The sequence below is a fragment of the Odocoileus virginianus genome, chromosome 30 (assembly GCF_023699985.2).
Source record: "Odocoileus virginianus isolate 20LAN1187 ecotype Illinois chromosome 30, Ovbor_1.2, whole genome shotgun sequence".
Lineage (NCBI taxonomy): Eukaryota > Metazoa > Chordata > Mammalia > Artiodactyla > Cervidae > Odocoileus > Odocoileus virginianus.
Window position 1 is genome coordinate 10,346,454 of NC_069703.1, and position 15,903 is coordinate 10,362,356.

General features: G+C 41.5%; 1 protein-coding gene and 1 non-coding gene across 3 annotated transcripts in view; one reads left to right on the forward strand and one right to left on the reverse strand.

Annotated features, from left to right (window-relative positions):
• Nucleotides 1-15,903, forward strand: part of PARD3B (par-3 family cell polarity regulator beta) — a 1,140,410-nt gene that overhangs the window by 1,078,285 nt on the left and 46,222 nt on the right. The window lies entirely within an intron of this gene.
• On the reverse strand, nt 1,355-1,461 carry LOC139032279 (U6 spliceosomal RNA). Its single transcript, XR_011484814.1, has one exon. It is a non-coding gene; the product is annotated as a U6 spliceosomal RNA (small nuclear RNA).

Consider the following 15,903-nt stretch of genomic DNA (forward strand, 5'->3'; position numbering starts at 1 on the left):
GGTAATAGTTTGCATCTACTAATCCCTAATTCCCAGGACATCCTTCCCCCACCTACCCTCCCCCTTAGCAACCACAAGTCTGTTCTCTATGTCTAGGAGTCTGTTTTTGTTTCATAGACAGATTCATTTGTGTCATATTTTAGATAACATACATAAGTGATATCATATAAAATTTGTCTATCTCTGCCTGACTTAACTTCACTCAGCGTAATAATCTCTAGTTGACTTCACGTTGCTGCAAATGGCTGTATTGCATTCTTTTTTATGACTGAGTAGTATTCCATTGTATATATGTATCACATCTTCTTTATACATTCATCAGTTGCTGGATATTTAGGTTATTTCCATGTCTTGGCTATTGTAATAGTGCTGCTATGAACATTGGGGTACATATATTTTTTTGAATTGTAATTTTGTCCATATTTATGTCCAGGAGAAGGATCATATGGTAATTCTATTATATTTTTAGTTTTCTGAGGAACCGCCATATTATTTTCATGATAACTGGGCCAATTTACATTGGTTCACCACCACACCCTCTCCAGCACTTGTTATTTGTCAGTTCAGTTCACTTCAGTCACTCAGTCATGTCGGACTCTTTGCAACCCCAGAACTACAGTACACCAGGCCTCCCTATCCATCACCAACACCCAGATTCCACTCAAACTCATGTCCATTGAGTTGGTGATGCCATCCAACCATCTCATCCTCTGTCGTCCCCTTCTCCTTCTGCCCTCAATCTTTCTGAGCATCAGGGTCTTTTCAAATGAGTCAGCTCTTCACATCAGGTAGCCAGAGTATTGGAGTTTCATTCAACATCAGTCCTTCCAATGATTTCAGGACTGATTTCCTTTAGGATGAACTGGTTGGATCTCCTTGCAGTCCAAGGGACTCTCAAAGAGTCTTCTCCAACACCACAGTTCAAAAGCATCAATTCTTCAGTGCTCAGCTTTCTTTATAGTCCAACTCTCACATCCATACATGACTACTGGAAAAACCATAGCCTTGACTACACAGACCTTTGTTGGCAAAGTAATGTCTCTGCTTTTTAATATGCTGTCTAGGTTGGTCATAACTTTTCTTCCAAAGAGTAAGTGTCTTTTAATTCCATGGCTGCAGTCTCCATCTGCAGTGATTTTGGAGCCCCCCAAAATAAAGTCTGCCACTGTTTCCACTGTTTCTCCATCTATTTGCCATGAAGTGATGGGACCAGATGCCATGATCTTTGTTTTCTGAATGTTGAACTTTAAGTCAACTTTTTCACTCTCCTCTTTCACTTTCTTTTTTTTTTTCCATTTACTTTTATTAGTTGGAGGCTAATTACTTTACAATATTGTAGTGGTTTTTGCCATACAAAAATATGGAATGCTTCACGAATTTGCATGTCATCCTTGCACAGGGGCCATGCTAATCTTCTCTGTATCGTTCCAATTTTAGTACATGTGCTGCCGAAGCGAGCACTCCTCTTTCACTTTCATCAAGAGGCTCTTTAGTTCTTCTCCACTTTCTGCCATAAGGATGGTGTCATCTGCATATATGAGGTTATTGATACTTCTCCCAGCAATCTTGATTCCAGCTTGTGCTTCATCCAGCCTGACATTTCACATGATGTACTCTGCATATAAGTTAAATAAGCAGGGTGACAATATACAGCCTTGATATACATCTTTCCTGATTTGGAACCAGTCTGTTGTTCCATGTCCAGTTCTAACTGTTGCTTCTTGACCTGCATACAGGTTTCTCAAGAGGCAGGTCAGGTGGTCTGGTATTCCCATCTCTTGAAGAATTTTCCACGGTATTTTGTGATCCACACAGTCAATGGCTTTGGCATAGTCAATAAAGCAGAAGTAGATGTTTTTCTGGAACTCTCTCACTTTTTTGATGATCCCGTGGATGTTGGCAATTTGATCTCTGGTTCCTCTGCCTTTTCTAAATCCAGCTTGAACATCTGGAAGTTCACGGTTCATGTATTGTTGAAGCCTGGCTTGGAGAATTTTGACCATTACTTTACTAGCATGTGAGATGAGTGCAATTGTGCAGTAGTTTGAGCATTCTTTGGGATTGCCTTTCTTTGGGTTGGAATGAAAACTGACCTTTTCCAGTCCTGTGGCCACTTCTGAGTTTTCCAAAGTTGCTGGCATATTGAATGCAGCACTTTCACAGCATCATCTTTTAGGACTGAAATAGCTCAACTGGAATTCTATCACCTCCACTAGCTTTGTTCGTAGTGATGCTTCCTGAGGCCCACTTGACTTCTCATTCCAGGATGTCTGGCTCTAGGTGAGTGATCACACCATCATGGTTATCTGAGTCGTGCAGATACTTTTTGTATACTTCTTCTGTGTGTTCTTGCTACCTCTTCTTCATATCTTCTGCTTCTGTTAGGTCCATACCATTTCTGTCCTTTATTGTGCCCATCTTTGCATGAAATATTCCCTTGGTATCTCTAATTTTCTTGAAGAGATATGTAATCTTTCCCAGTCTATCATTTTCCTCTATATCTTTGCATTGATCACTGAGGAAGGCTTTCTTATCTCTCCTTGCCATTCTTTGGAACTCTGCATTCAAATGGGCATATCTTCCCTTTTCTCCTTTGCCTTTCTTTTCTTTTCTCAGTTATTTGTAAGGCCTCCTCGGACAACCATTTTGCCTTTTTGCATTTCTTTTTCTTGGGGATGGTCGCTTGATTACTTTGCTTTAGCATATCACTAACACTGACAATTTAGGGAGAGGTTGGAATGCCTCAGCTTTTTTCATGACTAACACCAGTTCCTGGGAAGGAAGATAACTTAGATGACATTAAAAATGCATCCGTGTTCATTGTCTTTTCAACACTGAAGAGTGTTGAAACCCTCAGCAGTAAAACTAATAATAATAATACAATTGTTGTTTAGTCAGGGAATTTATGAGAGAAAAGAAAGTATTTTTGGAGTATATCATTTTTTATTCTCATATAACTATGATAAGGTTTCTCTGAGTAAAAATAATACAGCCACACATCAGTAACTATTCTGTTTCTATTTGGAACACAAATAAGGATGTAAATAGCTCAGCCTAGAGCTGTGTATGCAGAACACCTATCAACCCCAAGTGTGTGGATCAGGTCCCCAGACTCCAGACTGCACTTTGCACTTCTCTTTACAGAAGTATGGTAGTGTATGGTAGTGTATGGTAGTGTGGGGTGCAACCTATGTATCTGCAGTATTTATTATGCTCTAAGAATTCTAGTGGGCACTTTAACGGTTTGACTTCATTTATTTACTGTAACAATCCTGAAATAAAGTCTTTTCCCTATTTGATGGATGGAGAAACTGAGTCTCAGCGACAGAAAGTAGTATGGTCAAAGTGGCATACAGAATATGTGGCAGGGGTTGGATTCAATTCATCTCTTTCTACTTCTGAAACCTGTAGGGTCTCTACAGGCCAAGTTGTCGAGCTAGGCTGGCTGTGAGCAGGCTGAAGAGATGCATTCAGTGACCATCCTTTACTAAGGTGCCTCTCGCTGAGCTGACCCCACCCTAAATCACAGCAGTGTATAACTCTGGGACATTAAAATGAACAAACTGCTAATGGGCTTCAAAATTACTAGGAGCAGCATCCTTGAACCTCAGAGCTCCCCTTAGAATATATAAATACCCCTGTCCTCCCAGCTGAAATATCTTTTAAACAGTGCTGTTTTTTAAAGACTGCCTCTTTGTCATGCTAGCATTTCAAAAAAGACACTGGTTGGTTCTACTTCAGCAATTTTCATAGCCAGGAAAGTACCATTGCTTCTTTTCCAGTATAGTCCCGGCAGATCCTCGGGGACGTGGTGAGATGGAAATGCCAGATAACCGTAGAGGGAAGGCTTCTATTGACTCTACTGCTTCAAGTCCAGAGAAGAAAGCTTTGGCAGTCGATTACTGTGGAGGTGCCACATGAGCCCATCTGTGCCCTGGATTTTATGTGACACGGGCCCCATGACCTCAGTCACTATGCCAGGAAACACCTTGGTCCAGCTCCATTATTTCTAGCAAAGGCAAACATTTGTGGTACAAATGTGGGAAGGGCTGGTACAAAAAGAGAAGCATCCAGTATGTGTTCTTGCTTATATTCCAAGTCTTTAATTAAGCCTAGATTGAAGTGGTTGGGGCTTATCCCAATAGAAGGTTGTACAACTCGACAGTCAGCAAAACTGACGCTTATGGTTGAAGATGGAATCACATGTTAAATAGGTGGGAACCTGGCAATTCTCATTGGCTACTCGCCACCAGCAATATGTTCTAGGGCATCATCAAGAGCCTTTAAACTTGACCATTGCTTGGAAATGAAGACAGGGTGGTGACTGCTCAGATAATGTTTCTGCCCACTAATTGCTTGCATGTATCTGAGGCAAACGCAGACCCATTTCCAGAAATGAGAGTGTCTGACAGCCTGGGTTTTGCAGGGTTTTGCAAGGTGCTGGAAAGAGCTGTAATTGTCACAGCAGAGGTTTAAGATGGAAAATAAGCATGCTGAGCTATTTTAAGAAGGAGTTTGCCACAGTGAAGTTTTTCTTCTGGAAATAGTCTTATAAAATCGGGATTGGAGTTTATGGTTGGTCACTTTCCACTGATATGTTGGTGCCTTTGACAATTTATGCTACATGGTCTGGACTGTGCAACACCCTTTCACAGTTTTTTCCAGCCTCAAAATCAGGTCATGTATAAGACAGAGCTTCAAGCCAATGTTTTATATGAGTAATTTCCGGATGTGCTACATGTAACATGGCCAAGATAACATGATGACTGCCTTCTGTGGGTTGGTTATAGGCGAGTCACTTAAATTTCCACCTTGTCAACAATTTGAATTCCTTAATTTATCCTTTTTCTGGTGACTCTTTTCATATCTCTTTTTTTAAAAACAGAGATCAGATATTAATTGTTCAGAGTTAGCTATGCAACTGTATTAGCCTAAACAGATGAGCTAAGAAAGTTGTCTGTCCTTCCTTATTCCTTCATTCAGCAACTATTTATTGGCTACCAAGTTCAATATACTCTGTAGGCATTGAATATAAACACTGAAGGACAAGGCCCTGGACCACAGAGCTTGTAATCCACTGGAGGGGTAGTTGTACAATCACAGAGAAATCATAAAATTGAAACTCTGCCCATTAAGAAAAAGGAGAGACAAGTCATTCAAGAAAATATAATCAGAAATTGGACCAAATCAAGGGAGGGAGTGAGCTTGGAGGTATGACCTGAAGAAATTAGACAGAAGAAATAAGAAATATTCCAGACAGATGAACAACATGTGCAGAGGCCTTGGTAGGAGGGAACATGGTGAACAGAGACTGAAACAGTGCAGCTTGGCTGGAACAAAGACTGCAGGAGAAGAAAGTAGAAGTCAGATCACTAGTGGTTAAGAATATTCAGATTTATTCAAATACTGGTGAGAAACCATTTGTGAGTTTTAGCAGGAGAATGATGTGATCAAACTTGCATTTCAAATCTGTAGAGAAGAGATTAAGGGGAGGCTGGAGCAAAGGCAAACCAGCTCAAAGGTCCTTGCTATGTAGTTCAGGCAAGAGATGGTGGTGGTGATGCTGGTGGAGATGGGAGAAGACGGTGGGAAGAATTGACAGTGCCTAAAACTAAGATCATGGCATCTGGTCCCATCACTTCATGGCAAATAGATGGGGAAACAGTGGAAACAGTGGCTGACTTTATTTTGGGGGGCTCCAAAATCACTGAAGATGGTGACTGCAGCCATGAAATTAAAAGGCGCTTACTCCTTGGAAGGAAAGTTATGACCAACCTAGACAGCATATTAAAAAGCAGAGACATTACTTTGCCAACAAAGGTCTGTCTAGTCCAGGCTATGGTTTTTCCAGTGGTCACGTGTGGATGTGAGAGTTGGACTGTGAAGAAAGCTGAGCACTGAAGAACTGATGCTTTTGAACTGTGGTGTTGGAGAAGGCTCTTGAGAGTCCCTTGGACTGCAAGGAGATCCAACCAGTCCATCCTAAAGGAGATCAGTCCTGGGTGTTCATTGGAAGGACTGATGCTGAAGCTGAAACTCGAATACTTTGGCCACCTGATGTGAAGAGCTGACTCATTAGAAAAGACCCTGATGCTGGGAGGGATTAGGGGCAGGAGGAGAAGGGGATGACAGGGGTTAAGATGGTTGGATGGCATCAGCGTAAACTGATGAGTAAACTCATCAGAGTAAACTCCGGGAGTTGGTGATGGACAGGGAGGTCTGGCATGCTGCGATTCATGGGGTCGCAAAGAGTCGGACACAACTGAGCGACTGAACTGACTGACTGACTGAATGATGGGTTGCACATGGAGGCGTGGGTGGGGGGAGCAAAGCCAGGTGTCAAAAGTGAATCCACACAAAATAGTGTGGGTGGTGGTACCCTTCCCCCAGAGGGGAAAGGCTAGGAGAGGACTAGTTTAAAGGGAAGATCATGAATATGAGCTGGGATATGCTAGATCTGAGGAGCCTTTCAGACTTCCAGCAGGAGACCCTGACGTGTAGAGATGGCTTAGCACGGATAGGAAGTGCAGTGACTCAGCCAGGATGCCAGACCAGCACGTGTTCATCACCACTGAACAGAGAAGCCTGGAGCACATCAGCAGCGATGATGTAATGAAGCACAGGGTCTTCTCATCAAGCACAAACAGAAGGAGGGGGCAGGACAGATGCGAGGGCCTGGGCTCCATGATGGTGACTTGTCTTCACTGCTTCTGTGGACAGTAGAGGCTTATCTATCACTGTCTGTGTAAGTTAATTCTGGAAATGATATTGTTCTCACGTGCAAAGAATTGGTGACTTAGTGCCATCTGGCATTCTGTGACTAAGCATAGCTCTGACCCCGACAGGAAGAAGGAACAGTGGAAATCATTTTGGTAACTGTGCTGTGCTTATAAAACAGAATACCCTTGTTCTTCAGACATATGACTGAAACACCTATGGGTGAAAAGGTACAAGTCTCCAGTTCACGCTCAGATGGTTCAGGAAATAATAATATGTAGGTACACATGTGCTTCGCTGCTCAGTCATGTCTGACTTTTTTGTGACCCTAAGGACTGCAGCCTGCCGAGCTCCTCTGTCCATGGGATTCTCCAGGCAAGAACACTGGAGTGGGTTGCCATTTCCTTCTCTGTAGATACATATAATAACATGTATTACATGTTATGTATACATACATGGGGAGACGGTGAGAGGGGATGGATGGGGAAGGGAACAGAATGAAAGAAAACAGGAAAAATGACAAGATAAATGGGGCAAAACATGAATAATTTGTAGATCTGGAAAAAAAAATAGGAAGTTCTTCATACTGTTGTCTCAGTAGCAACAGCAGCAGTAAGAAGGGACAGTGGAAGTTCTCGTCCTAGTACAGACTCAGAAGTAAAAAATGTGCTCACTCTGAAGCCTGAGACTGGGTTTGAGGACCCAGAGACAAAGATTTTGGAGCAAGTAACTTTATGTGTGAAGTTAAACCCCATGAAGCCCTGGAAGGGGAGTGAGGAAGGGAAGGGAAGAAAGCTGTTACCGCGTACAGGGTACCAGCTTAATAAGCAGGGTCCTGCTGGGGTCAGCAGACAGGAATCAGTTCTTTTAGGACCACTGGAAACAGTACAAATGCGCTCACACCTTGTCCTGTCCTTGCGAGAGGCAAGGATGCTGCGGTATCTATCTTTCAAGTCCTGTTTGTCACTGGCTGAGGGTTGCTGCTAAAGCAGCCAGTTCCCCAGCAGGTCCCGGGCCCTGGTAAGAGGAGGCCATAAGCCTCGAAGCACAGTTCCTTATCGAAAGTCCTGCAATGGACCCTCCGTGCTGAGGAGCTCTGGGTGGGTCCCAGCAGCCCAGCTTCAGCTCATGAGCAGATCAGTCCTGGTTGCCTTTCATGAGAGAAAAATTATGTAATTACTAAGTAGCCCTAGACTGTCTTGATGCCTTCATTTTATTTTTGGAGGAAGCGTTCTGTGAATTAGTTGCATCTCGTGTGGAATACAATGAATAACGATAGCATCGGCAGGGCAGCCCAAGAGCGTAACCCCAGAAGAATGCATTTCTGGTTTCTCTTCACTCAAATATGCAATTCATCAAAATGATGTAAAGTCTTTGACAAGTTCATTTTCTGTTGAGCCCATGCTCAGAACATCACTAAAATATAGCGGCACCTCTGGGAATACCTCCAGGATTATGGAAAGCCTCAGGAAAATGGAAATTTGGTAGGAAGGTGCCTAAATCAAAGATGCTTTTTAATGAATGTTTGAGTGTCTGCAGTGACTTTACTTATGATCATGGCTATAAACACATACCAGGTCAAATTCTGCGTGGATTTCAACACACCACTTTTGCTCCAATTAAGAATAGCAGGACCTGAGCCAAATGCAGGGACGAGTCATGTAACCCTAGTTATGTCACTCCTTTGAGCTCCATGGTCTTACCTTAGCCTTAGACTTTATGGTAAGATACCAGTGTTGTGTTGTGAAGCCTACAAAATGGATCAGTTACATCCAGTTCAATTAAGATGCTTAAGTTCATCTTCCTGAGAATAAAATAGATAGAAGTTAAGCAGGCTTCAGGATAAATTCCTGGCATGTATTACTAGGTCAAAGGGTGAATATTTTTGAAGTTCTTGATGTATACTTCCAGACTGACCTATGAATAGGGTGTACAAGCTTACACCCTCACCAACACTAAATACAAAATATTTTCTAAACTGTGTCAGTTTAAGAGATTCAAAAATAAGAATTATGATCACCATCTGTTTTAATTTGTTATTGCCTTACTCTTAGGGAAGTTGAATTTTTCTCATATATTTATTGAAATTTGAGTATTTTTAAAGTCTGTGGTAGCCTATCTGCTTGCTATCATTTCTATCTGGGTTTATTTTTTTCTTCTTGATCTGCTAGAACTCTTCATATATTAAGGATGTTAACACTTTGTCACATGTTAACATTATTTAATGTTATGTTAAAACTAATGTCAAATAATTTAATATTTAAATTTTAAAAATTTAATGTTAAAATTATTTAATGTCATGCATGGATGTGAGAGTTGGACTATAAAGAAAGCTGAGCACTGAAGGATTGATGCTTTTGAACTGTGGTGTTGAAGAAGACTCTTGAGAGTCCCTTGGACAGCAAGGAGATCCAACCAGTCCATCCTAAAGGAAATCAGTCCTGAATATTCATTGGAAAGACTGATGCTGAAGCTGAAACTCCAATACTTTGGCCACCTCATGAGAAGAACTGACTCATTGGAAAAGACCCTGATGCTGGGAAAGAATGAAGGCAGGAGGAGAAGGGGACGACAGAGGATGAGGTGGTTGGATGACACCACCAACTCAGTGGACATGAGTTTGAGTAAACTCTGGGAGTTGGTGATGGACAGGGAGGCCTGGCGTGCTGCAGTCCATGGGGTCGCAAAGAGTGGGACACAACTATGCGACTGAACTGAACTGAACATTATTTAAATTTAACTTTATAGTAAATAGGAATTTATAATGTTAAAACTTCAGTCTTTGGTTGATGATTTATTCTTTGCTTTTGTATGTAAAAAATTGTCTCCCATCATCAGATCAGATAAATATTATTTATTCAGTCGCTCAGTTATGTCCAACTCTTTGCAACTTCATGAACTACAGCATGCCAGGCTTCCCTGTCCTTCACTATCTCCCAGAGTTGCTACCAGGGTTCCCTGTCCTTCACTATCTCCCAGAGTTTCCTCAAACTCATGTCCATTGAGCTGGTGATGCCATCCAACAACCTCATCCTCTTTTGTCCCCTTCTCCTCCTGCCTTCAGTCTTTCCCAGCACCAGGGTCTTTTCCAATGAGTCAGCTCTTCTCATTGGGTGGCCAAGTACTGGAGCTTCAGCATCAGCATCAGTCCTTCCAGTGAATATCCAGGGTTAATTTCCTTTAGGATGGACTGGTTTGATCTCCTTGCAGTCCAGGGGATTCTCAAGAGTCTTCTCCAGCACCACAGTTTGAAAGCATCGATTCTTCGGTGCACAGCCTTCTTTATGGTCCGGCTCTCACATCCATATATGACTACTGGAAAAACCATAGCTTTGACTATGGAAACATTAACCCATATTTTCTTCCAGTTCTTTGTGCTTTATTTTTTCATGTATTTATTCTACTGAATGAAAGTTTTGAATATGTGTCATTTTAAGCAGCAATGTACTTTCATAACATAGTTTCAAGTAATTTCAACCATGATGTTATTATTATCATAAAAAAATACATGGCAGTGTAGAATGCTAAATGGGCTTTGTACAAACACAATGGAAGATATCTGTGCAGTATATCGACATGCATTAACAGTCAGTTTATATCCTTCTCTCACTGCAGTTAGGCCCTGTGTCAGGACACGTGTCCTGAAGCATGTTCTGACCAAGACCCTTTTAACGTGGTACACCACCAGGTCTTCAGTGTCATGGGGGTGGTCAGAATCACCTCAGTGGGCTTCTCTCTTAAGGTGCACTTCCTCTTGTAAAATCTGTTCTCCTCTGCTGACCCTCTGCCAGCCTCCATGACCCTTTGCAGAATGGGCAGGTGTAGGAAGCTCCTGGAACCTGCATCCCTGTGGTCCTCAGATCTGCTTGATAAGAGCTCTAGTTGTGCTCCTCAAAGGCAGCATTGATATTATTGGGAGTTTCTCATTTAATTTCTTTGACAGTTTTACTGGAAGGAGACTTGTGTTGAGACAGTATATGTGTCAACTTGGCTGACCCCAAAGGAACTGTGAGAGGAGGGGTTCTTCATCTGTGGTCCTGCTCTGACATATCGAAGCTACCTACCACTGGGCTTCAGGGGATCTTCAAACTCCCTAAGAGTACATGTCAAGCTTTTCATGAATGATATTCTATACATATTTCTGAGGGAAGGAGTAAGGAGGAGAGTTCTGTGATGTAAGTTTAAGACGCACTAAGTTCAAGGAATTTATTGTAAATTCATCTTAAAGAAAATCCTCACATTGTGGTTCCATTGGCTATCATTTTTCTTTCAATGAAATGTTAACTAATGCCTTCAGAGAGAATACTTCATTTGTAAATTTTATGAGTTTACAAATACCCAAATACTATTGAAATACTACCCAAATACTATTGTTGAAAGGTGTCCTCCATATCAGAGTGGATATGATAGTTTTAGCAAAAACAAAACAAACAAACAAAAAGAGTTATTTTGGTCTACCTCTCAGCCTCACATAGTACAATGTGTATAGACATCTCTGTTTTGGACCCTGCATTTTTTGTCTGCTTTTAGCAAGAACAAAACCTTCCCAGCATATAAATCCCAGAAAGCAGGTTGAATGGCATTGAACTCTTGGCTCTGTGTCCCCATTCCCCTCCCTGCTCACTCACACTCACCAGCAACATGAAATACAGAACCTGCTTAAGTTTCCAAAGCCACATTTATGTGCTCACCAGTGCTTCCTAAAAAGGATTTACACATTCTACTATCTTCCAGCTTTTGAAAAATAACATTCTGTTCTCATCCCCAGAAAATAGAGAGGGAGTGGAAGCGACTCATGGGAATGAGCAGACAGCAATCTTCTTTGGAACAAAAAGTACTGCATAGATCCCGCTGTAAATTATAGCTGCATAAAACTTCAGGAAAACAAAAGAAAGTAAAATATTAACATTAAACCATAGCAACCCCTGCTGTATATAATTTAGATAAATAATCTATTTAATGTACGTAGGATATTGTGATATAGTTTTTCATATGCTACTGGCAACAGTTTATATTTGAAAAGAATAGAGGCATTAGTTGCTGGCATATGGCAAATGTGTTCTATTCATTCTTATTCTTAAAAGTTGAATGTCCTCAAATAAAATACTGATCAAGGGCTAAAAATTTAAGGCCTGCTGTATCTTTGTCTCATAATATGGATTTGTGGCCTCATCTAGCCTTTCCTTGACCTTTTTGCATAATGGTAGGATATTAGTAAGAGAAAGATGGTTACATAAAACATCCACTGAATGTGATTTTTTTTTTTTTTACATTGAGTAATTTCAGGTGGCTAAAAATGGAATGAGCTAACCTGAAAGTAACAAGCTGCTCACTGTCTCAGCCAAATTAGGCTTAATGTTGAAAGGCATTCCTTGAGAAGTCAAGAAGGCTGGGGGTCAAGCCATCAGGCCAGGGAGTGCAGCTGTTGGACCACCTTTTGTGGTCTCTAAGGAAGCAACCAAAGAAAATCCAGCAAAGAAAATCTCTCAAAGAATCGACAGGGTGAGTAAAGCAAAAATAACCAGATGTCCCAGAAGACTCTGTTGGTATTATGAAGAAAGCTAGAGCAGAACTAACAGGGTTTGGATTTTATCAACCTTACTAATAAAAGTCACTTGGCTTTCCATCGAGAAGAGCAGTTGGTACAATATGGGAAGGTTTTAAAGACCATTAATTTCTTGAAATGAAACAGCTGGCCTTATTGGCTATTAAATAATGAGCCAGATTCTCCCCAGTGCCTAAGTCACTCTCTAGTAGTAAATTAGTCATTTAGGGAGGCACATTAACTCTTTAAGAAGATTAGAGTTCGATTTAGTGCACTTTATGTGTAGGAGGAAAAGTTGTAGGGAATCTGGCTGAGACTGAGTAAAGAAAAGATGGAGGCAAGATGGAATCCAGTGAAGAAAGTCAGCCTGTGCTTTGTGTTAACATGACACCTGAGATGAGCATAGGAAATTGGAGATGTTGAGCTGTTGAGGGACATTTAATCTAGCATTCTACACTTGGAAGAGGGCTTCCCAGGTGGCACTAGTGGTAAAGAACTCACCTGCCAATGCAGGAGATGTAAGAGATGCAGGTTTGATCCCTGAGTTGGGAAGATCCCCCTGGAAAAGGAAATGGCAACCCACTCCAGTATTCTTGCCTGGAGGATCCGTGGACAGAGGAGCTTGGCAGACTACAGTCCATACATAGAACTGCAAAGAGTTGGACACGACTGAAGTGACTTAGCACACTTGGAAGAGATCATGGTGGTGGAAAGCGTTGACACTTCGTTGATTTATTCCTTCATCCACTCATCCAGTGAGCTTTTGGTTGGACAGTGCTGTGTAGCTGGCACTGAACTGGGCACTGAGCATTCCTTGTCTCCAGGGCTTTACTGTCTAGTCTCTGCTGGCTTGGGTAGGGAGTGGGAAAGAGACTGGTAAATAGATAGCACTAGAGTATATAAAGTGCTAGAATTTTATTTGCATACACTGAATTTGAATTGAGGAAGTGGCAAGATATGTAGCCTCTTGTACAACAGGTTAAGAAGTTTGATTTTACTCAGAAACCCTCAGGCCATTGAAGGTTTTTAAACAAGAGATTGGTTTAATCAGATCTGCATTGTAGAAAAGGCTCCTTGGCAATTTCATGGAGAATAAATTGGAGGGACAAGACTAGCATCAGTTCAGTTCAGTTGCTCAGTTGTGTCTGACTCTTTGCAACCCCATGGATTGCAGCATGCCAGGCGTCACTGTCCATCACCAACTCCCAGAGTCTACTTAAACCCATGTCCATTGAGTCAGTGATACCATCCAACCATCTCATCCTCTGTCGTCCCTTTCTCCTGCCGCCTTCAATCTTTCCCAGCATCAGGATAAGAAAAGACCAAGGGAAGGTATTGATAAAATCTTTATAAGAAATGCTGAGGGCCTAAAGTGAGGCTATAACAGTGGGGAATGCCTGGAAGTAAAGAAAAGCCTGTGCTTTTAAGATGACGAATTGATGTGACTTGATGGCTGATTAGACGTGGTCACTGAGAGAAAGGGTGGTAACCAAGGTAACTCTCGGGTCCAGGCCTTGGCTAGCTGTGTGGGTGGAGGTGTCATCCTTGGTAGATGATAGAGGATGGGGTGCAAGGTCTGGTGGGAAGGCAGTGTTGTGACACTTCTGGTTCTGAGGATGATGAGATGTCACGTAGAGAACTAGAAGTCACCCCTGGTGAATCATACGATGAGATTTGAAAAGTACATAGGGAAAGGAAACTGAGATGTACAAAGCTGAAAAATGCCTCAAGCTTAAACAGAATCCTTGAGCAGTGTTTTGCTTTGGTTTTTCTGCCAGAAGAAGGGATTTCTAAGTTGTAGACGTGTCTGCACTTAAGCTATGTCCTTGCTCACCATGAACAGTATGCAAGTGCTAGGAAAGTACAAATAGGAAATAATCATCTTTAGAAAACCCACCTCTTTTTTAACCCAGCACACCAGTAGTTAATAAAGCATCAATATGAATATTGGGAAAATTTATATTCTATATAAGTCGAAAACTGTACAGGTTGCAGACTAGGCAAATTAACAGTTCTTTCTCTGTCAGCACTTAAAATCTATACCGTGGTTTCTCTCTATGGTATGGGTGAAACGTGCCAACAAATTGGCTTAGATGATGTAAGTATCTGAAAATATGGAAGAAATTATATATGGGAGGGAAGGAGAAAATCTTATGTATTAAAAGGTGTTGACAACTTCACCACAGAATAGCAAAAAATGTCCTTAAAGATAAAACACTTATTATTTCAGAATTTCAGAAACCACAGTTACAGTGTTACACCATGTGCAGCAAAAACTGTCTTTAGAAAGAAAAATTGACATCAAAGCTTACTAAAACCAATAACTCTTGCAGCAACTTCATGATGAGAACCTCATTCTTTAGGAATGTGAAAAGCATCAAATTAAGAGGGTGGGGGAGTTCACGGATGGCCTGCAGAGAACTTAGCAGAGGAGGGCAGCATACAGGACTAAACATATCACTTGGTGTTTTCCTCTGCCAGTCCAGGTGTCATTTTGGTACCAGTCGTATGATGGTTCCCAGGGGAGGTTTCCCAGGGAGACGGCCAAGAACTACCCCCATCACTATTCCATGTGCATCTTGTTTTACACTGTTGTTCACAAACTCAAGCTATGGTAGATGGTTGCTCTTCTAGAAAAATTCCAAAAATACCTATACCAACAGTTCTCATTTGTGGACTCTGTTCTTCTCAGAGAGACTTCTAGTCACTCCTGGTAGTAAATACTGCCCCCTCGCCCCCCGCCCATTTCCTAACAGATGCCAGAATCAGTAAGCCTCCTTGACTTTGTGCTCTAACTGGGGGCAATGTCACATCATTCTAACAGGTTGCCTGAAACAGGAGGCGAAGTCCTTCTCCTCAGAGTTACAGTAATGAGTTTAAAAATGGGAATTCCTGGGATAGTATATATAGGATAATATTTTATTCTTTTCTGTGTTGGTCAGGAGAGGGCCCTGAGACCTGTAGGAGTTCTAAGGTGATGACCACTGAGGAGTTAACAAGAGATGCCCTCCCAAAGGTAGCGTTTACAGACTTGAAAATGGAGCCTGTGGCTTCATCATCTGTCTCTGTCAATGGCCCATCTGAAAAGTAACTTTAAGAGAGAGGGGGGGAAAGCCACTGGCTGCCTCTTTAACTATTCTTTGGCTCTGGTAAGAGCTAAGCATGTTCCACATCAGGATACATTTTTCAGTATCCTGTTTGCTATTTCAAAAACCAACCAAACAGAAAAAGTGTCCATTGGAGCCAAAAAACAAATGTTTGGAGAAAATGCTTTTTCTGAGTTTTAGGCTTAAAATGTGGCAGGGAAGTGGGGAAAGATTGTAAATAGGTGCTAATTCAAAGGATTTGACGCACAGTGGGTGATAGGTGAATTTTTTTAAGGAGAAAGCAAATCTACATGGATTCTATATTTTAATCCCATCTGGGCCAAATTACACAACAAAAAACAAACAAACAAAACCTAAGGAGAATAAAAGTAAAGTGGATAATAGATATTTAAATATTTCACAAGGATAGTTTAAAGATAAATAATGTTTGCAAAGAATTTTGTTTCCCTGAGATCAAAAAACCCTATGGAAATAACTATTTCAATAGGATCCTTTCGTATGTTTGTGTGAGTGAGTGAAGTCGCTCAGTCGTGT